This window comes from Triticum dicoccoides, chromosome 5A, assembly GCF_002162155.2.
Source record: "Triticum dicoccoides isolate Atlit2015 ecotype Zavitan chromosome 5A, WEW_v2.0, whole genome shotgun sequence".
Lineage (NCBI taxonomy): Eukaryota > Viridiplantae > Streptophyta > Magnoliopsida > Poales > Poaceae > Triticum > Triticum dicoccoides.
This window is the reverse complement of record NC_041388.1, coordinates 210,185,562-210,209,944: the sequence shown is the minus strand read 5'-3', so window position 1 is coordinate 210,209,944 and position 24,383 is coordinate 210,185,562.

The following is a 24,383-nucleotide window of genomic DNA, read 5'->3' as shown; positions in this document are numbered from 1 at the left end:
TTCGGATAGTGCCTCAAGGGCTAATGCGGCCATCTTGTTTTCGGCGCGGAGTGCTATGTCCGGATCACTAGCTAGAGTGATAATTCCGTTCGGCCCGGGCATCTTAAGCTTCATGTACCCATAATGGGGTATTGCTTGGAAGATTGTGAATGCTTCCCGCCCTAGTAAAGCGTGATATCCGCGTTTGAACGGGGCCACCTGAAACATGACTTCTTCGGACCTGTAATTATCCGGCGTGCCGAACACCACATCTAGTGTGATTTTTCCTGTGCAGCGCGCTTCCTGACTGGGGATTATTCCTCTAAAGGTTGTGCTGCTTCGCTCAATGCGGTTCTAGTCTATTTCCATTTTTTGAAGGGTTTCCTCATAAATGAGGTTCAGTCCGCTGCCTCCATCCATGAGCACCTTGGTGAGGTGAAAGCCGTCCACTATGGGACTGAGGACCAATGCGGCTGGTGCTCGGGCTGTTCGGAATCTAGGTTCATCACTTGCGTTGAAGGTAATAGCAGTGTCGCTCCATGGATTTATTGTTGCAACTTGATAGACTTCGGCGAGGCTGCGAAGTGTTGTTTTTCGCATATTGTTTGATGCGAAAGTCTCGAAGACTGTGAGAACGGTACTGGTGTCCTCGGGCTGGCTTTCTGCGGCCTCCAGAATTAAGAGGTCCTCGCCAATTTTGGCCACCTGCCGGAGTATCCAACATGCTCTAAGGCTGTGAGTTGGTGGGGCGTCCTCTGTACTGTGAATTCTACAGGCTCCATCAAGCCACCTTTCCAGTACGGTCCCATGCCCTGTAGAGGGTTTTGGCTTTTTGGTGTTTATCCCGAGTGTCCTATGATGATGCACCCTCTTAGTTCGGATGGGATTACTATTCAAGGCCGGATTATCCCAAAATTTTATTTCGGTTTTCCAGGCGCTTTCCATCGCACAGTATTTTTGTACTATGGACGCCAAGTCAGCGAAGCGTGTAATATCACGACAACTTACGACGTTAAGGATTCCCTCGTCCGTGCAATTACTGCAGAAAATTGAGATTGCGTCTCCCTCGCGGCAATCCTTTATCCTGTTCAAAACTAGGAGGAATCTGGCCCAGTAATGATGTACTGTTTCCTCGGGCCTCTGCCTGATTTGGGAGAGATCGCTTATGTTCGGGGGGGCGGGTGTCGTTGAATCTGAAACCTCACCCAATCCAAGATTCGGAGGCCGAAGAGTTTTCGAACTCTGAAGTTCGGATTCTTGGATGTTGTCCAATGAATCTAGCCCGTTGCCTGATCCTAAGCTCAGGTCTTGAGTTACATCCTCCCCTCCGCGGGTATCCGGATTGGAGGGGTCGGGGATTCGGACGTAGCTAGTCCTTAAAAAAGATGAAGGGTCGCCGTACTGCGCCTCTACCACGGAAACATGGTGGGTGACTTGGGGAGAGTTAATTTCTCTTAGATCGGGTTTAAGCCCAACCTGGTCGTAATCCATAGCGACCCCCAGGGCGGCGATGCGATCCAAGAGCTCGTTTACGGAAGAGAGATCCATTGGATCTAGCTTCTCGATGAGCTCCGAGCTGACGTGTAGGTTGCTTTTGATGACCCGAGAGGTCACCGTCGGCGCAACAGCCAAACGGGCGGTCATGAGGAAACCACCTAGCCGGAGAGTTTGGCCGATAGCCAAGGCTCCCTTAGCAACGGCGCCGTCTTTAAAGACGGGAGGAGGCATCCTTCCTGATTGCGATGGCACAGAGGAACTCTCAATGAAAGCACCAATGTCGGTGTCAAAACTGGCGGATCTCGGGTAGGGGGTCCCGAACTGTGCGTCAAGGCCGGATGGTAACAGGAGACAAGGGACACAATGTTTTTACCCAGGTTCGGGCCCTCTCGATGGAGGTAATACCCTACTCCTGCTTGATTAATATTGATGATATGGGTAGTACAAGATTAGATCTACCACGAGATCAAGGAGGCTAAACCCTAGAAGGTAGCCTATGGTATGATTGTTGTATATGGAGTTGATGTCCTATGGACTACAACCCTCCGGTTTATATAGACACCGGATAGGGTTAGGGTTACACAGAGTCGGTTACAATGGTAGGAGATCTTGAATATCCGCATCACCAAGCTTGCCTTCCACGCCAAGGAAAGTCCCATCCGGACGCGGGACGAAGTCTTCAATCTTGTATCTTCATAGTCCTGGAGTCCGGCTGAAGGTATAGTCCGGCTACCCGAACACCCCCTAATCCAGGACTCCCTCACTAATGTTATTGAAACCATAACCCCAGAGGAATATATAAGGGACACTTTCCGGAACGTTTTAGACCCCGAAAAGGAATAGGTATGTGGTACGGTAAGTAAACCGACTCCAAAACAGTTCTAATAGCAATTTTTCTCTGTTTTGGAATATTTAAGAAAATAGGAAAATAAGAAGTCCGAAAAGGACACGAGGCTTCCACGAGGGTGGAGGGCGCGCCCCCTGCCTCGTGGGCACCTCATGTGCCCTCCGGACTCCGTTTTCTTGCACGATACTACTTTTGGTCGGTAAAAATTCATTATATAATCTCCCGAAGGTTTTGACCACCGTACCACGCAAATATTCTCTGTTTTAGTTTTCAACTGTCCTGCTGCCGATTTAGATCAAGATGTCTTCTCAATGAAGGAAATATGCCCTAGAGGCAATAATAAAGTTATTATTTATTTCCTTATTTAATGATAAATGTTTATTATTCATGCTAGAATTGTATTAACCGGAAACATAATACATGTGTGAATACATAGACAAACATAGTGTCACTAGTATGCCTCTACTTGACTAGCTTGTTAATCAAAGATGGTCAAGTTTCCTAACCATAGACATGAGTTGTCATTTGATTAACGAGATCACATCATTAGGAGAATGATGTGATTGAATTGACCCATTCCGTTAGCTTACCACTTGATCGTTTAGTATGTTGCTATTGCTTTCTTCATGACTTATACATGTTCCTATGACTATGAGATTATGCAACTCCCGTTTATCGGAGGAATACTTTGTGTGCTACCAAATGTCACAACGTAACTGGGTGATTATAAAGGTGCTCTACAGGTGTCTCTGAAGGTACTTGTTCGGTTGGCGTATTTCGAGATTAGTATTTGTCACTCCGATTGTTCGAGAGGTAGCTCTGGGCCCACTCGGTAATGCACATCACTATAAGCCTTGCAAGCATTGTAACTAATGAGTTAGTTGCGGGATGACGTATTACGGAACGAGTAAAGAGACTTGCCGGTAACGAGATTGAACTAGGTATTGAGATACCGATGATCGAATATCGGGCAAGTAACATACCGATGACAAAGGGAACAACGTATGTTGTTATGCAGTTTGACCGATAAAGATCTTCGTAGATTATGTAGGAGCCAATATGAGCATCCAGGTTCCACTACTGGTTATTGACCGGAGACGTGTCTCGGTCATGTCTACATAGTTCTCGAACCCGTAGGGTCCGCACGCTTAACGTTCGGTGACGATTTGTATTATAAGTTTATGTGTTTTGATGTAACTAAGGTGGTTCAAAGTCCCGGATGAGAACGGGGACATGACGAGGAGTCTCGAAATGGTCGAGACATGAAGATCGATATATTGGACGACTATATTCGGACATTGGAAAGGTTCGGAGTGATTCAGGTATTTTGCGGAGTACCGGAGAGTTACGGGAATTCACCGGGGAGTATATGGGCCTTATTGGGCTTTAGGGGAAAGCGGGAAGAGAGGCTGAGCGCCCCCCCCCCCTGAATGCTTAGTCCTAATTGGACTAGGGGGAGGGGGCGGCGCCCCCTCCTTCCTTCTCTTCTCTTTTCCCTTTCCTTCTCTCCTACTCCTACTACTTGGAAGGGCTCCTAGTTCTACTAGGGAAGGGGGAATCCTACTCCCGGTGGGAGTAGGACTCCCCTAGGGTGCGCCATAGAGAGGGCCGTACCTCCCCGTCCTCCACTCCTTTATATATGGGGAGGGGGGGCACCCCTTGGACACAACAATTGATCATTGATCTTTTAGCCGTGTGCGGTGCCCCCCTCCACCATAATCCACCTCGGTGATATCATAGCGGTGCTTAGGTGAAGCCTTGCATCGGTAGCATCATCATCACCGTCATCACGTCGTCGTGCTGATTGAACTCTCCCTCGAAGCTCTGCTGGATCGGAGTCCGTGGGACGTCATCGAGCTGAACATGTGCTGAACTCGTAGGTGTCGTGCGTTCGGTACTTGGATCGGTCGGATCGTGAAGACGTACGACTACATCAACCGCGTTGTGCTAACGCTTCCTCTTTCGTTCTATGAGGGTACGTGGACACACTCTACCCTCTCATTGCTATGCATCACCATGATCCTGTGTGTGCGTAGGAAATTTTTGAAATTACTACGTTCCCCAACAGTGGTATCCGAGCCAGGTTTTATGCGTAGATGTTATATGCACGAGTAGAACACAAGTGAGTTGTGGGCGATACAAGTCATACTGCTTACCAGCATGTCATACTTTGGTTCGGCGGTATTGTTCGATGAAACGGCCCAGACCGACATTACGCATATGCTTACGCGAGACTGGTTCTACCGACGTGCTTTGCACACAGGTGGTTGGCGGGTGTCAGTTTCTACAACTTTAGTTGAACCGAGTGTGGCTACGTCCGGTCCTTGAGAAGGTTAAAACAGCACTAACTTGACTAACTATCATTTTGGTTTTGATGCGTAGGTAAGAACGGTTCTTGATCAGCCCGTAGCAGCCACGTAAAACTTGCAACAACAAAGTAGAGGACGTCTAACTTGTTTTTGCAGGGCATGTTGTGATGTGATATGGTCAAGACATGATGAGATATAAATTGTTGTATGAGATGATCATCTTTTGTTAAAGTTATCGGCAACCAGCAGAACCCTTATGGTTGTCTCTTTATTGCATAAGATGCAAGCGCCATACAATTACTTTACTTTATCGCTATGCGATAGCAATAGTTGCAAGAGCAATAGTTGGCAAGACGACCATGTGACGACACATTGATAGAGATCAAGATGATGGAGATCATGGTGTCATGCCGGTGACGATAGAGATCATGACGATACTTTGGAGATGGAGATCAAAGGCGCAAGATGATCATGGCCATATCATGTCACATATTTTGATTGCATATGATGTTTATCCTTTATACATCTTATTTTGCTTAGTTTGACGGTAGCATTATAAGATGATCTCTCACTAAATTTCAAGCTAAAAGTGTTCTCCCTGAGTATGCACCATTGCCAAAGTTCGTCGTGCCCAGACACCACATGATGATCAGGTGTGATAAGCTCTACGTCCATCTACAACGGGTGCAAGCTAGTTTTGCACATGCAGAATACTCAAGTTAAACTTGACGAGCCTAGCATATGCAGATATGGCCTCAGAACACTAAGACCGAAAGGTCGAGCGTGAATCATATAGTAGATATGATCAACATAGTGATGTTCACCATTGAAAACTACTCCATTTCACGTGATGATCGGTTATGGTTTAGTTGATTTGGATCACGTGATCACTTAGATGATTAGAGGGATGTCTATCTAAGTGGGAGTTCTTAAGTAATTTGATTAATTGAACTTTAATTTAACATGAACTTAGTCCTGGTAGTATTAGCATATCTATGTTGTAGATCAATAGCTCGCGTTTAGCTCCCCTGTTTTATTTTTGATATGTTCCTAAGAGAAAACTAAGTTGAAAGATGTTAGTAGCAATGATGCGGATTGGATCCGTGATCTGAGGATTATCCTCATTGCTGCACAGAAGAATTATGTCCTTGATGCACCACTAGGTGACAGACCTATTGCAGGAGCAGATGCAGACGTTATGAACGTTTGGCTAGCTCAATATGATGACTACTTGATAGTTTAGTGCACCATGCTTAACAGCTTAGAATCGGGACTTCAAAGACGTTTTGAACGTCATGGATCATATGAGATGTTCCAGGAGTTGAAGTTAATATTTCAAGAAAATACCAGAGTTGAGAGATATGAAGTCTCCAACAAGTTATATAGCTAAAAGATGGAGGAGAATAGCTCAAGCAATGAGCATGTGCTCAGATTGTCTGGGTACTACAATCGCTTGAATCAAGTGGGAGTTAATCTTCCAGATAAAATAGTGATTGACAGAATTCTCTAATCACCATCACCAAGTTAGTAGAACTTCATGATGAACTATAGTATGCAAGGGATGATGAAAACAATTCCCGAGCTTTTCATGATGATGAAATCGATGAAGGTAGAAATCAAGAAAGAGCATCAAGTGTTGATGATTAACAAGACCACTGGAAAAGGGCAAAGGGAAAGAAAGGGAACTTCAAGAAGAACGGCAAGCAAGTTGCTACTCAAGTGAAGAGGACCAAGTCTGGACCTAAGCCTGAGACTAAGTGCTTTTACTGCAAAGGGACTAGTCACTGGAAGCGAAACTTCCCCAAGTATTTGGCGGATAAGAAGGATGGCAAAGTGAACAAAGGTATATTGGATATACATGTTATTGATGTGTACTTTACTAGTGTTTATAGCAACCCCTCGGTATTTGATACTAGTTCAGTTGCTAAGAGTAGTAACTTGAAACGGGAATTGCAGAATGAACAGAGACTAGTTAAGGGTAAAGTAACAATGTGTGTTGGAAGTAGTTCCAATAATGATATGATCATCATCGCACACTCCCAGTACTTTCGGGATTAGTGTCGAACCTAAATAAGTGTTATTTGGTGTTTGCATTGAGCATGAATATAATTTGATCATGTTTATTGCAATATGGTTATTCATTTAAGTTAGAGAATAATTGTTATTCTGTTTACATGAATAAAACCTTCTATGGTTATACACCCAATGAAAATAGTTTGTTGGATCTCGATCGTAGTGATACACATATTCATAATATTGATGCCAAAAGATGCAAAGTTGGTAATGATAGTGCAACTTATTTGTGGCACTGCCGTTTAGGTCATATCGGTGTAAAGCACATGAAGAAAATCCATGCTGATGGGCATTTGGAATCACTTGATTATGAATCAGTTGATGCTTGCGAACCATGCCTCATGGGTAAGATGACTAAGAATCCGTTCTCCGGAACAATGGAGCGAGCAACAGACTTGTTGGAAATAATACATACTGATGTATGCAGTCCGATGAGTGTTGAGGCTCGCAGTGGGTATCGTTATTTTTCTGACCTTCACAGATGATTTGAGCAGATATGGGTATATCTACTTGAAGAAACATAAGTCTGAAACATTTGAAAAGTTCAAAGAATTTCAGTGTGAAGTGGAAAATCATCGTAACAAGAAAATAAAGTTTCTACGATCTGATCGTAGAGGCGAATATTTGAGTTACGAGTTTGGCCTTCAATTAAAACAATGTGGAATAGTTTCACAAACTCATGCCACCTGGAACACCACAGCGTAATGGTGTGTCTGAACATCATAACCGTACTTTATTTGATATAGTGCAATCTATGATGTCTCTTACCGATTTACCACTATCGTTTTGGGGTTATGCATTAGAGACAGCTGCATTCACATTAAAAAGGGCATCATCTAAATCCGTTGAGATGACACCGTATGAACTGTGGTTTAGCAAGAAACCTAAGCTGTCGTTTCTTAAAGTTTGGGGTTGCGATGCTTATGTGAAAAAGTTTCAACTTGATAAGCTCAAACCCAAGTCGAAGAAGTGCGTCTTCATAGGATACCCAAAAGTAACTATTGGGTACACCTTCTATCACAGATCCGAAGGCAAGATATTTGTTGCTGAGAATAGATCCTTTCTAGAGAAGGAGTTTCTCTCGAAAGAAGTGAGTGGGAGGAAAGTAGAACTTGATGAGGTAACTGTACCTACTCCCTTATTGGAAAGTAGTTCATCACAGAAACCGGTTCCTGTGACATCTACACCAATTAGTGAAGAACCTAATGATGATGATCATGAAACTTCAGATCAAGTTACTACTGAACCTCGTAGGTCAACCAGAGTGAGATCCGCACCAGAGTGGTACGGTAATCATGTTCTGGAGGTCATGTTAATTGACCATGACGAACCTACGAACTATGAGGAAGCGATGATGAGCCCAGATTCCGCAAAATGGCTTGAGGCCATGAAATCTGAGATGGGGTCCATGTATGAGAATAAAGTGTGGACTTTGGTTGACTTGCCCGATGATCGGCAAGCCATAGAAAATAAATGGATCTTCAAGAGGAAGACGGACGCTGATCGTAGTTTCACTATCTACAAAGCTAGACTTGTCGAAAAAGGTTTTGACAAAGTTCAAGGTGTTGACTACGATGAGATTTTCTCACTCATAGCGATGCTTAAGTCTGTCCGAATCATGTTAGTAAATTGCCACATTTTATGAAATCTGGCAAATAAATGTCAAAACTACATTCCTTAATGGATTTCTTAAAGAAGAGTTGTATATGATGCAACCAGAAGGTTTTGTCGATCCTAAAGGTGCTAACAAAGTGTGCAAGCTCCAGCTATCCATTTATGGACTGGTGCAAGCCTCTTGGAGTTGGAATAAACGCTTTGATAGTGTGATCAAAGCATATGGTTTTATACATACCTTCGGAGAAGCCTGTATTTACAAGAAAGTGAGTGGGAGCTCTGTAGCATTTCTAATCTTATATGTGGATGACATATTATTGATTGGAAATGATACAGAATTTCTGGATAGCATAAAAGGATATTTGAATAAGAGTTTTTCAATGAAAGACCTCGGTGAAGCTGCTTACATATTGGGCATCAAGATCTATAGAGATAGATCAAGACGTTTAATTGGACTTTCAAAAGCACATACCTTGACAAGATTTCGAAGTAGTTCAAAATGGAACAGTCAAATAAAGAGTTCTTGCATGTGTTACAAGGTGTGAAATTGAGTAAGACTCAAAGCCCGACCACGGCAGAAGATGGAAAGAGAATGAAAGTCATTCCCTATGCCTCAGCCATAGGTTCTATAAAAGTATGCCATGCTGTGTACCACATCTATTGTATACCCTACACTGAGTTTGGCAGGGGAGTACAATAGTGATCTAGGAGTAGATCACTGAACAGCGGTCAAAATTATCCTTAGTAGAATAAGGATATGTTTCTCGATTATGGAGGTGACAAAAGGTTCGTTGTAAAGGGTTACGTCGATGCAAGTTTTGACACTGATCCAGATGACTCTAAGTCTCAATCTGGATACATATTGAAAGTGGGAGCAATTAGCTAGAGTAGCTCCGTGCAGAGCATTGTTCACATAGATATTTGCAAAATACATACGGCTCTGAATGTGGCAGACCCATTGACTAAACTTCTCTCACAAGCAAAACATGATCACACCTTAGTACTCTTTGGGTGTTAATCACATAGCGATGTGAACTAGATTATTGACTCTAGTAAACCCTTTGGGTGTTGGTCACATGACGATGTGAACTATGTGTGTTAATCACATGGTAATGTGAACTATTGGTGTTAAATCACATGGCGATGTGAACTAGATTATTGACTCTAGTGCAAGTGGGAGACTGAAGGAAATATTCCCTAGAGGCAATAATAAAGTTATTATTTATTTCCTTATTTCATGATAAATGTTTATTATTCATGCTAGAATTGTATTAACCGGAAACATAATACATGTGTGAATACATAGACAAACATAGTGTCACTAGTATGCCTCTACTTGACTAGCTCGTTAATCAAAGATGGTTAAGTTTCCTAACCATAGACATGAGTTGTCATTTGATTAACGGGATCACATCATTAGGAGAATGATGTGATTGACTTGACCCATTCCGTTAGCTTGCCACTTGATCGTTTAGTATGTTGCTATTGCTTTCTTCATGACTTATACATGTTCCTATGACTATGAGATTATGCAACTCCCGTTTACCGGAGGAACACTTTGTGTGCTACCAAACGTCACAACGTAACTGGGTGATTATAAAGGTGCTCTACAAGTGTCTCCGAAGGTACTTGTTGGGTTGGCATATTTCGAGATTAGGATTTGTCACTCCGATTGTCGGAGAGGTATCTCTAGGCCCACTCGGTAATGCACATCACTATAAGCCTTGCAAGCATTGTAACTAATGAGTTAGTTGCGGTATGATGTATTACGGAACGAGGAAAGAGACTTGCCGGTAACGAGATTGAACTAGGTATTGAGATACCGACGATTGAATATTGGGCAAGTAACATACCGATAGCAAAGGGAACAATGTATGTTGTTATGCGGTTTAACCGATAAAGATCTTCGTAGAATATGTAGGAGCCAATATGAGCATCCAAGTTCTGCTATTGGTTATTGACCGGAGACATGTCTCGGTCATGTCTACATAGTTCTCGAACCCGTAGGGTCCGCACGCTTAACGTTCGGTGACGATTTGTATTATAAGTTTATGTGTTTTGATGTACCTAAGGTAGTTCGGAGTCCCGGATGAGATCGGGGACATGACGAGGAGTCTCGAAATGGTTGAGACGTAAGGATTGATATATTGGACGACTATATTCGGACATCGGAAAGGTTCCGAGTGATTCGGAAATTTTTTGGAGTACTAGAGAGTTACGGGAATTCACCGGGGAGTATAATGGCCTTATTGGGCTTTAGGGGAAAGAGAGAGGAGAGGCTGTGCGCCCCTCCCCACCCCCAATTCTTAGTCCGAATTGGACTAGGGGGAGGGGCGGTGCCCCCTCCTTCCTTCTCTTCTCTTTTCCCTTTCCTTCTCTCCTACTCCTACTACTTGGAAGGGCTCCTAGTTCTACTAGGAAAGGGGGAATCCTCATCCCGGTGGAAGTAGGAATCCCCTAGGGCGTGCCATAGAGAGGGCCGGCCCTCCCCCTCCTCCACTCCTTTATATACGGGGAGGGGGCACCCCTTGGACACAACAATTGATCATTGATCTTTTAGCCGTGTGCGGTGCCCCCTCCATCATAATCCACCTCGGTCATATCGTAGCGGTGCTTAGGTGAAGCCCTGCGTCGGTAGCATCATCACCACCGTCATCACGCCGTCGTGCTGATGGAACTCTCCCTCGAAGCTCTGCTGGATCGGAGTCCGTGGGACATCATCGAGCTGAACGTGTGCTGAACTCGGAGGTGCCGTGCGTTCGGTACTTGGATCGGTCGGATCGTGAAGACGTACGACTACATCAACCGCGTTGTGCTACCGCTTCCGCTTTCAGTCTACGAGGGTACGTGGACACACTCTCCCCTCTTGTTGCTATGCGTCACCATGATCCTGTGTGTGCGTATGATTTTTTTTAAATTACTACGTTCTCCAACACTCAAGAGTCAGTCGGGGAGAGCCGGGTGTCTCATCCGACACCGAGACCAGGAGCAAACAGTGATGCTGACCACTTTGGGCCATCAACGGAGGAAGAGATGGAGGCCGACTTTAAAAGGATAGATGCCATGGAAGAGGATCAATAAGTTACTTCTCGTTTCCGAGCCGGATTCACGATGGGGGAACTACAGAGCTCAGCTATTCCTAACTCGGTCATCCCTTCCAATGTTAGATTTCTTTCTTATGAAAATATGAAAAAGAGTGTTACTTGTTCTCCAGCAGCTATGCAACATCCATGGGTGAAAGGAGCTTTAGCCGTCATGGGCAAGCTCCGTAAGGAAATAATGGACCTCAAGCAACAAGTTAATAAGCTCAAGGAGGAGAATCGCGTCCTAAGGGGCATCATTGCCAAGAACATCACATCACCACCTCCGAAGAAAGAGACATAAATACATGGGTATGGGCACTCCCCGCGGCAACTGCCAAGCTTGGGTGAGGTGCCCCGGTATCGTATCACCATCACACTTCTATCTTTACCATTTTTCTTAATTCGATCCTTTTGGTAATATCTTGATCTAGTAGAATATAGTTTTAGTATGATTTAGTTTTGAGTTTTGCTTTATGATCCTTCTATGTAATCGAGTCTGTGAGCTATATATAATAAAGATTAGTTTTGAGTCAAGGGCCTGATTATCTTGCCATGATCGTGAGGGAATAAAAACAAAAGAGAAGAGAAAGAATAAACAGAAATAAAGAGATCATATGGATCTTATGGAGAGTAATGACTTCACATATAAAGAGTATGATGAATAAAAGTTGTTGAGAGTTGACAAACATAGTTTTGGTCATCGTTGCAATTAATAGGAAGTAACAAATAAAGAGAGGTTTTCACATATAAATATACTATCTTGGACATCTTTTATGATTGTGAGCACTCATTAAAATATGACATGCTAAAGAGTTGATGTTGGACAAGGAAGACAACGTAATGGTTTATGTTTTCTTACATCCAAAATAAATTATATTGTCATGGATCACCCAACATGTTGAGCTTGCCTTTCCCCCTCATGCTAGCCAAATTCTTTGCACCAAGTAGAGATACTACTTGTGCTTCAGAACATCCTTAAACCCAGTTTGCCATGAGAGTCCACCATATCCAGCTATGGATTGAGTAAGATCCTTCAAGTAAGTTGTCATTGTTGCAAGCAATAAAAAATCCTCTCTAAATATGTATGATTTATTAGTGTGGAGAAAATAAGCTCTATACGATCTTGTGATGTGAAAGAAATAAAAGTAACGGACTGCATAATAAAGGACCATATCACAAGTGGCAACATAAAGTGACGTTCTTTTACATTAAGATTTCGTGCATCCAACCATAAAAGCACATGACAACCTCTGCTTCCCTCTGCGAAGGGCCTATCTTTTATTCTTGTCTGATACTTTATACAAGAGTCATGGTGATCTTCACCTTTCCTTTTTACATTTTATCCTTTGGCAAGCACAATGTGTTGGAAAGATCCTGATATATATAGCTAATTGGATGTGAGTTTTCATGAACTATTATTGTTGACATTACCCTTGAGGTAAAAGGTTGGGAGGCAAAACTATAAGCCCCTATCTTTCTCTGTGTCTGATTAAAACTTCATACCCATAAATATTGCGTGAGTGTTAGCAATTGTGAAATACTAAATGATAGTTGAGTATGTGGACTTGCTGAAAAGCTCTTATATTGACTCTTTCTGATGTTATGATAAATTGCAATTGCTTCGATGACTAAGATTATAGTTTGTTAGTTTTCAATGAAGTTTTTGATTCATACTTGAATTTGTGAATGAATTGTTACTCTAGCATAAGAAATCATATGACAATATATATATATATGTTGATATTCTAAGAATGATCATGATGCCCTCATGTCCGTATTTTATTTTATCAACACCTCTATCTCTAAACATGTGGACATATTTTTTGATATCGGCTTCCGCTTGAGGACAAGCGAGGTCTAAGCTTGGGGGAGTTGATACGTCCATTTTGCATCATGCTTTTATATCAATATTTATTGCATTATGGGCTGTTATTACACATTATGTTATAATACGTATGCCTATTCTCTCTTATTTTACAAGGTTTACTTGAAGAGGGAGAATGCCGACAGCTGGAATTCTGGGCTGGAAAAGAAGCAAATATTAGAGACCTATTCTGCACAACTCCAAAAGTCCTGAAACTTCACAGGAGCACGTTTTGGAATATTAAAAAATATTGGGTGAAGAAAGAACCAGAGGGGGCCACCCACCATCCACGAGGGTGGGGGGCGCGCCCCCTGCCTCATGGGCCCCCTGGCAGGCCTCCTGTGCCCATCTTTGGCTATATGAAGTCTTTCGCCCTAGAAAAATCATAAGCAAGCTCACGGGACGAAACTCCTCCGCCACGAGGCGGAACCTTGGCGGAACCAATCTAGGGCTCCGGCGGAGCTGTTCAGCCGGGGAAACATCCCTCTGCGAGGGGGAAATCATCACCATCGTCATCACCATCGATCCTCTCATCGGGAGGGGGTCAATCTTCATCAACATCTTCACCAGCACCATCTCATCTCAAACCCTAGTTCATCTCTTGTATCCAATCTTTGTCTCAAAACCTCATATTGGTACTTGTGGGTTGCTAGTAGTGTTGATTACTCCTTGTAGTTGATGTTAGTTGGTTTATTCGGTGGAAGATCATATGTTCAGATCCTTTATGCATATTAATACCCCTCTGATTATGAACATGAATATGATTTGTGAGTAGTTACGTTTGTTCCTGAGGACATGGGAGAAGTCTTGCTATAAGTAGTCATGTGAATTTGGTATTCGTTCAATATTTTGACGAGATGTATGTTGTCTCTCCTCTAGTGGTGTCATGTGAACGTCGACTACATGACACTTCACCATTGTTTGGGACTAGGGGAAGGCATTGGGAAGTAACAAGTAGATGATGGGTTGCTAGAGTGATAGAAGCTTAAACCCTAGTTTATGAGTTGCTTCGTAAGCGGGTGATTTGGATCCATATGTTTCATGTTATGGTTAGGTTTACCTTAATACTTCTTTTGTAGTTGCGGATGCTTGCAATAGGGGTTAATCATAAGTGGGATGCTTGTCCAAGGATGGGTAGTACCCAAGCACCGGTCCACCCACATATCAAATTATCAAAGTAACGAACGTGAATCGTATGAACATGATGAAAACTAGCTTGGCGATAATTCCCATGTGTCCTTGGGAGCGCTTTCCTTTATATAAGAGTTTGTCCAGGCTTGTCCTTTGCTACAAAAAGGATTGAGCCATCTTGCTGCACCTTATTTACCTTTGTTACTTGTTACCCGTTACAAATTACCTTATCACAAAACTATCTGTTATCGATAATTTCAGTGCTTGCAGAGAATACCTTACTGAAAACCGCTTGTCATTTCCTTCTGCTCCTCATTGGGTTCGACACTCTTACTTATCGAAAGAACTATGATAGATCACCTATACTTGTGGGTCATCAAACATCTTATGAATAATAAAGCAGCACTTTCGAGTAGCATATCCTAAATAGAGCAAATATCAAGCTGAAAACCGATCGAAAATCAACTTACAATCCCACTTACTCGGACGTTGGTTTGAAGGGCAGAGCTGGCATGATAGGCGGCCTTGCTGGTTCAATACACCACCTTCATTCGGTCCATCATTAAGCATGTATGGATCATGGCTTCCTTGGCAACGCTTACTTGGTCCTCCGGGATGCGATGAGCAACAAAACGAGGGTTTGTTGGAACAGACGAGGTAGTCGGAGGAGCTGAAGCTTGAAGTTGCACAGTCGGAGTAGGGGCCTAAGCAGTCAATGCCGAGGGCTGATCAGTCGACAAAGGATCAGCAAAAGAAACAGGAGTCCAAACTGGATTACCAAGTTGTTGAACGACTGGTTCTGATGTTGATGTCGAGTGAGACACTTTCCTGGCAGGCACCCTCTTGCTCAGAGTCCTGCCCCTCCTCCTTGTATCCCTTTGTGGCACTTCTCCATCATCTTCATCGTCTGGAAGTTGGATAACATTTGTTGGCGCTGCAAAACACTCGACCGTAAGAGTTCGGTCGACCATCAAAACAGTTGGCGAAGTAAGAGCTTGGGTGTGGAGCCGTACCTGCTCGAGAAGTGGCCGCGTCTGCGGTTTCCGCGTCATCCTGCTCCTTGTCAATATCCATGGACGTCCCAGAAGTAGCAGCACTGAAAGATCCTAACTTCACTCGGTCAAACAAAGAAAGAAGTTCCCAATCAAAACGAAGACAAAGAGGAGAAACAAAACACTTACGCACAGGCAATAGGAAAAGCCACCTTGATCTTGGGCAAGGCATTCCGGGGCTACGGTGGGACAACCTTGGGCTGCTTCGTGGCCTTCTCCAACGGCTCTGGAGTCGAGGTCCGAGTGCGCTTCGGAACTTCCGTACCTAGCGGAGCTGTTTTGCCACGCCCGCCCGCAGGATCCTGCGACTATTTGGAATGACGCTCTGAGCGGGGTGGCGAGTCAACCTCCTTGCTGCTGCTCGAGTCCTCATCGTCCTTGTCACTGTCATCTGTGTATTCCCATTCGGCACTGTCAGCATCACTCTCCGCTCCCTCTTGGAGCTGCTCCCCGTTTGGCATCGAATACATCTTGGTATAAATCTACAAGACATAAGCTACAAGTATTAGTCGGATTCGGGAGCAATTACAGATTGGAAGAAGAAAACACTTGGTATTTTGAGCCTGACCTCTTCCCGATCATGTTCAGCATCGAATAGCAGAACCCTCCTAGACCCCCTGGGGTTATCTTTGTTCCCAGTAATTCTCCGCAGCCACTGAGCCACCGTCTCCTTAGCGACCTCCTCTGGGTGTACCCGAGTGGTGTCTCCAGGGCCCGAGTACATCCACATTGGATGATCACAGGCTTGGAGAGGCTGGATACGTCGACTGAGGAACACCTCCAATAGATCCATGCCAGTCACACCCTCCCGGACTAAGTTAACAACTTGGTCGACTAAAAGGGACACCTCGCCTTTCTCCTCTGGGGTCACAGTCTGTGAAGAAGGTTGGCGGAGTCGCTCCATAGTGAAAGGGGGGAGACCGGTCGACTGACCAGGAGTCGGGACGTCTTTGCAGTAGAACCAGGTCGACTGCCATCCTTGGACTGACTCGGGAAGGGTCATGGAAGGAAAAGTGCTTCTACCCCTAGTTTGAATCCCTAAACCCCCGCACATCTGGATCACATGCGTCTTTTCGTCAGTCGGATTTTCTTTTTTCACCGTTTGAGAACGGCAAGTAAAGATGTGTTTCAATAGACCCCAGTGTGGTTGGCAGCCCAGAAAGTTTTCGCACAAAGAGATGTATGCAGCAAGATATGTGATTGTGTTGGGGCAGATGGTGAATCTGAGCACCGAAAAAGTTCAAGAAACCACGAAAGAACAGATGCGGGGAAGGGAAAAACCTTGATCGACGTGGGTGGTGAGGAGGACACGCTCACCCTCGCGCGGCTGGGGCTCGGATTCCCCCTCCGGCAACCTCCAAGATCCGTCAACGATCATGCCATCTGTGGCAAGCCTCTCAAATCCTCCAGCTCGACGGCGGAGTGGATCTAGTCCCCCTAGATCCAACTAGGCGGCAGACCGGACCGCGACGACGACCCTCGAACTGTCTTCTTGCCTTTCGCCGCTGCCTTCTTCGCACGCTCCATAGCCACGGTCTTCTCCTTCCCCATAGTGGCGGAGTGCAAGCAGGGCGGGCGGAAGCGTTGAGAGCAGAGAGATGTGCGGTGGAGAAGCAGAGGAGAAGAGGACCGAATGAGGAGCACTGTGCATTACATTGGCCCGAGCGCTCTTTATAGGTCTGCTTCCGAGTGGCTGACTTGTGGGCCCGGGCGATCTTATCACGTCCCGCAACAATCATTTGCCCGATATGTGGCCAAAAAGGTGGCGCGTAGATCAAGGCATCCCTGTCTTTTTGCTCCTTTTACTGCGGCACCCCCTGTCCCGCGCGCTTCTCCAAATTTTTGAATCCCATGAGATCCGGGAACCGCAGAGCAATCAATCGCATAGAAGATTTCACACTCTAATTCACTCGAAGATGACCACCATAGTTCACTCGACGACCTCTAATTTGATCAAGGCGACTTAGAAGAGGTTGAAGCTTCAGCGTGATTTCCAGACTCTAGTGAAATGCCTCCGGAGTATGGAATCGAGTCAGAACTAACTCCAACCCTTCTTCACTCGGACCTCAATCCATTCGGGGGCTAATGATGATGACATGTACCTAGGGTAGGGCCATAGGCCTGACCTAGATGCTCTACCTAAGGACACTGACCTAGAGTCAAGGATAGTCAAAGTGCAAAAGAAGATACCGACTGAAATCGCCTTAGAGTGCAATCCACTCGACCATCTATTCCACTCGGATACCCCAATTCCACTCGACCAAGATAGAGACACTCGACCACACGAAGAATCACTCGGAGTACGGAAGATCTAAAGCCACCCAGGATGGCAACGGTCAGGCATTCACTCCGTAGTCTTAAAGGTCATTAATAGTCATTCATAGCAGGCGCTACCAGTAACACCCCTGTCTTAACTTACATTAAACCCTGTGTAAATGAGGGCTGGAGGGGTCTGGCGCACTCTATATAAGCAACCCCCCTCCTCTGGTACAAGGGTTCGGACCCCCTGTAACCCACACACATATTCCAGTCGACAAGCCTCAGGGCACCGAGACGTAGGGCTGTTACCTCCTCCGAGAGGGGCCTCAACTCGTAAAAATCGTGTGTACAACCTCGCCGTAGCTAGGGCCTTGCCCCCTCCTTCATACCCCCTACTCTTACTGTCAGACTTACTCCCATGACAGACCCCAACCCTAGTCTTTTCTTTCTAGCCTCTTCGAATCTCGAGGACGAGAATCATTTTAAGGTTGGTAGATTTGTAACATCCCAAAATTTCAAATTTGGAATGTTAGTAGGATCATTATTTTACATCATGATTTCTATGCATATTTGAAATTTTGGAGGTTATGGAATGTTCTAATGAGAGGGAACGAAATGGCTTCCCCACATATTCATTTGACTCTTATTTTGAATTCACAATTATTCAAATCATTTTTAACTCAAGGAAAAATATGTGAGAAGGAAATATGACTTCTTCAAAACAATATGTTGAATATGCATTGAATAATATATGTATTATTTATTTGCAGTTGAAAAATATTTTATGGAACATTTATAAAGCCCCAAATAAATTTTGTAAAAATCTTTTGTGTATTGTATTTTATATTGGGATGGAAAAATGTTCACTGTGTTCTTTAGTAGCACTAAGATTTTATTGCAAGTTCTGGTGATATTTTTAGATTTGGTCTGTTACTTTATTTTTATCCAAATGTGTTTCCTGTAATATAAAAAGGCCGATGCTAGGCGCCGGCGCACCGGCCCAACAGTTGGGCCGGTCCAGCCCTGGCCGCCCGATATAGCGATTGATGACTGTCAGATCTGTCCTTCGCTTCGTCCTCCTCAGGAATCAATTTTCCAAAAAATTGCAACGCCCGAGCGCCGCCGACACCACGCCATATCCCCGCAAGAAAACGGCAGAGCTTCAAGCACCACCGCGGCGTTCCTCGTCGCCGGTGGGCGCCCTCGCGGCCGTCCGCACTTGCCCGAGATCCACGCTCGCCATGGATGCAGCTCTGCCTCTCGCGCTCATCAGAGATCTGCGCTCACCATGGATGCAGCTCTACTGCCCGACGCTTGCCATGGATGCAGCTTCGCCTCTCACGCTCGCCATGGATGGATCCCGTCCTCGCCGCCCGCGCACGCCATGGATGCAGCTCCGCCTCGTTGGTGATTGACTGGTTCCAGCAAATAGAATTGCCCGTTGTAGCATTTTTCGTTGTTTGTCGTAGCAAAATGGAGACACGGTTGCAGCAAAAAAGAAGCGTCGCCGTTTTCGCTGGCTGTAGCTCGCCGTTGAAGGTAGCAAACATTTGCATAAATGAACGGATGTAACAAAACCCATTGCCGGACGTAGCAAATACCTACAATGGTTGCAACAAAAAAAGTCGTCGTCGCCGTCGCGGGGTCGCAACTCAGCCGCGCTGGATGTAGCAAAACATTATGCCGGTCGTAGCAAAAAGCGATGCTAGTTGTAGCAAAACCACGACGCGGGTTGTGTGTTGTAGCAAAACGTGGCCCTAGCTGTAGCAAAATGATATGCCGGTTGTAGCAAAAATCTATTCTAGTTGAAGCATGTAGCAAAAACTGTAGTGTTTTGTCCATCTTCTTCCACCTCCAGCCGTCGCTGGTTGAAGCTTTTTCAAACTACAGTTGAAGCTTTTCGTATGAACGGTTGTAGCTTTTTCAGTGCATGGTTTCCAGTTGAAGCTTGATATACTGCTAGTTGAAGCTCTCAAATTGAACGGTTGTAGCTTTTTTGTCATCGGTTGCAACATTGGTGGAGGAGAAAAAAATGCTTCCAAAGTTCGTCTGGAAGCATATGGTTGCAGCGGTGGGAGAGGAGGTCGCGCACTCGCGCTGCCGTGGTTGAAGCATCTCCGGTGGACGGGTCCAGCACAGGGGAGTACGAGCAGCAACTCGCGGATGGCATATTCGTGGCGGCTTCCAACTCCGGCTCGCCGGCGCGCGGAAGGAACCTATAGCCGGGGGGAAGGGTGGGCAGCGGGAAAGAAGTGGGCGTCCGCACTAAGGATGGAGGTGACCTCCGCAGGGATAGGGCTAGCCGGCGGCGGGATCTGAAGGAGGAAGAAGGGGATCGGGAGGAGTGCGAGGCGTACGATGCGCTTCGCCTCGTATCGATCGAGTGGCCCGCGCTGGACCGGCGGAACGGTTCCACCGGCGTGCCGTTTTTAAACTTCCCATATAAAAAAGGGGTCTACTGTGCACGCACAGCCAGCGGCGGCCCATTTGCTATTCTTGGCACGCGCGCGCGCTCAGCTTCCAGGCCGCAGCCCAGCACCACAGCGCACCTTTTGTTTTTTTCGTTCTCTGCTCTCTACCGCTGACCGCCAGGCCCGCATGTCATCACCTTGCCCAGCGTGTTTTTCCCGAACACATTAGCTGCCGAACCCAGCCACAATCAGATCGGCCAATTCAATTGATCCCTGGACTCCATGCGTGAATTGATGCCCTATATAAGATATCCAGCTCCTCCTCTTTCGATTTTCACCTTTTTGTAGGTCCCCATGCACTATCTCGCCTGTTCCAGAGGATCCCGATCTTGCCGGAGTACATCCGCCCGAAGCTTCTACCGCAGTCGATTCCAGCCACCCTCTGCTGTCGTCCTCGCTCGCCACAGACGCCGCTGAGGACGTCTTCGAGACCACAGCAAAGCTCCTCGCCCCGTACGCTACCCTCCGGAGTCTGGATACCACCGGAGCAGGCGCCACCGTCGCCGCCCGAGCCGCCGCGCCGCCGTTTTGTCCAAGTCCGGCTGCCCTGCCCTTGTTTCTCCGGTGAGCACGTCTGCCTGTTGTTTTTTTTGTTGAAACATTTTGTGTTATAAACCGTCCGTCCGTCGCTTAAGTCTGGCAGTTCTTCCAGGAACGCTGTTATGGCACAATTCTTTTTGGGCAGATTTCATATCATATTTTCGTTTAGGTATATCTTGAGATCCGTAACACCAAATTCAACGATTCTTTTTTCTGTGTACTTGTAGTGACCAGTAGAATATTGTAGAACCAAAATTTCACATTTTTGAACTGTTTAAATTTGAATTTGCTTAAATTTGAATTTAACCTTCTGGAGGCCATATCTTTCAAACCGTTGATCCCAATTAGTTGATTCGTTTTGCATTGTGATACCTCTAGCATGTAGATAAGATATACCAACTGATATGTTCTGTTATGTTAGTTCTTATTTGGATTCTTTGTTGTTGGCTTTTATTGTCCGGAGTGTGAAGCAAATCAGAATTAAGCATTAGAGTACTTCAACACTGCTCAAGGCAAGTTTGCACTTTTGATTATGCTCATCCTATATTTCTGCTATGCATGTGTGGTTGTTGTGATATGTTATATGTTTGGTTGATCGTTATGTTCTGTGTTGTCATGTTTTGGTATTGATTGTGTTATGTGATGGTGTGGGTAGCTAGCGATGGTAGACGTGGGTATGTGTCGAGTGATGCATGGAAGTGGTGAGTCTTCATAGCTATAGGCTCGGGACTTTTTCTCAGGTGAATGCGTCAATGGCTGAGCGCTCTATTGTCCCTAGAGAATGCGCCATGGCTGAGCGCACTTGAGGTTTGGGGGCTTAAATCAGGTGAATGCGTTGATGACTGAGCGCTCTATTGTCCCTAGAGAATGCCCCACGACTGAGCGCACTTGAGACATCTTGAAGATCTTTATCATCCATGTTTGTGTGCACCTTGCCAATGTAGTGGAGGTAGGTGGAGACATTCTTCTGCAAACCAACTTGAGTGTTTTCTTTGTCATACTTTACTTGTGGATGTAGGTTGTGCTATATCATTATGTGTGATTTTCCAATACATTGAATGTATTGACCCTTGTGGCTGCAACTTATCATGTTGCGGGATTTTCAGATGATCAGTGAGATACAGTAGGGTCACGAGTCTTCACTCAGCATTTTCGCCAGTGGGCATTGATGGGACTCACTGTTTAATTATGCTACATTTCCGCTGTTATTATTGAATAAAGTTAGCTATGTGCTACTCAGTTTGTAATACTTTATGAATTTTGGATCATACGTTGTTGTAAATGATGCACTTGTTATTTGATATTCATATGTACTGTGTGTGCTAGCTAGTCGATCTAGGGACTAGCACGGTGAGCACAGAGACATCGAATCTTATCAGGTTCAGATCATTACACTTCAAGCAAAATAACAAGGCAATTATGTCTTCTGAAAATAACATGGCCAAAGAAAGCTTATCCCTATAAAATCATATAGTCTGGCTATGCTCCATCTTCATCACATAAAATATTTAAATCATGCACAACCCCGATGACAAGCCAAGCAATTGTTTCATACTTTTGATGTTCTCAAACTTTTTCAACTTTCACGCAATACATGAGCGTGAGCCATGGACATAGCACTATAGGTGGAATAGAAGGTGGTTGTGGAGAAGATAAAAAGAGGGAGACAGTCTCACATCAACTAGGTGTATCAGTCTCACATCAACTAGGCGTATCAACTATGGAGATGCCCATCAATAGATATCAATGTGAGTGGGTAGGGATTTCCATGCAACGGATGCACTAGAGCAATAAGTGTATGCAAGCTCAAAAAGAAACTAAGTGGGTGTGCATCCAACTCGCTTGCTCACTGAAAGGATCGAGAAGAGGTGTCTAGAGGGGGGGGGGTGATTAGACACTAAGTACCAAAATTGTAGTTTTTATTTTTTTAAGTTGAAGTAGAGTTTTGGCACAAGTTTAACAAACACAATACATATCAAGCAAGCGTGCAAAGAGTATATGAGCAGCGGAAAGTAAAGCATACAACTTGTAAGAATGTAAAGGGATGGGATTGGAGTGTGCAAACGAAATTTGGAGACACAGAGATTTTTGAGACGTGGTTCCGATAGGTGGTGCTATCGTACATCCACGCTGATGGAGACTTCAACCCACGAAGGGTAACGGCTGTGCGAGTCCACGGAGGGCTCCAGCCATGAAGGGTCCATGAAGAAGCAACCTTGTCTATCCAACCATGGTTGTCGCCCACGAAGGACTTGCCTCACTAGCGGTAGATCTTCACGAAGTAGGCGATCTCCTTACCCTTACAAACTCCTTGGTTCAACTCCACAATCTTGTCGGAGGCTCCCAAGTGACACCTAGCCAATCTAGGAGACACCACTCTTCAAGAAGTAACAAATGGTGTGCTGATGATGAACTCCTTGCTCTTGTGCTTCAAATGATAGTCTCCCCAACACTCAACTCTCTCACATGATATGGATTTGGTGGAAAAAAGATTTGAGTGGAAACTAACTTGGGGAAGGCCAGAGATCAAGATTCATATGGTAAGAATGGAATATCTTGGCCTCAACACAAGTGTAGGTGGTTCTCTCTCAGAAAAAGTAAGTTGAAAGTGTAGGTTTGTTCTGATGGCTCTCTCCACGAATGAAGAGGAGGTGGAGGGGTATATATAGCCTCCACACAAAATCTAACCGTTACACACAACTTGCCAATCTCGGTGAGACCGAATTGATAAACTTGGTCGGACCGATTCAGTAAATCTAGTGACCGTTAGGATTTTCGGTGGGACCGACATGCAACTCGGTAAGACCGATATGGTTAGGGTTAGGGCATAACGTCATCTCGGTGAGACCGATTACACAAACTCGGTGAGACCGATTTTTGTAATAAGCTAACCAGAGAGTTGGTCAGGTAAACTCGGTGGGACCGATTTGCTAATTTCAGTGAGACCGAAATGTTACGAAAAGGAAACAGCGAGTTTACATTGCAATTTCGGTAGGACCGATTACGCAAACTTGGTGAGACCGATTTTGGTAATAGATCCATATAGAGAGATTGCAATCCAATCTCGGTGAGACCGATTTGCCTAGGGTTTGTGGCAGTGGCTATGACATCTGAACTCGGTGGCGCCGGATAGAAAGAATCGGTGGGGCCGAGTTTGACTTTTGGTTTAGGTCATATGTGGATGTGAGAAAGTAGTTGAGGGCTTTGGAGTATATCACTAAGCATTTTGAGCAAGAGTCTCATTAAGCAACACCTCATCCCTCCTTGATAGTATTGGCTTTTCCTATAGACTCAATGTGATCTTGGATCACTAAAATAGAAAATGTAGAGTCTTGAGCTTGGAGCTTGAGACAATCCTTTGTCTTTAGCATCTTGAAGGGGTTCCACATCCTCTAGTTCATGCCACTTCATTGTTGAACTTATCTGAAACATACTAGGTAAAAGTGTTAGTCCAACAAGAGATATGTTGACATTAATTACCAAAACCACCTAGGGAGCACTTGTGCTTTCAATCTCCCCCTTTTTGGCAATTGATGACAACATACATCAAAGCTTTAGATGAAGGTATAGAGAATAGTAAGAAAAGCTTTGGAAAGACATGTAACATACATAGGCTCCCCCTACATGTATGCAACCATGTGAATATGAAATATAGAAGCATGTG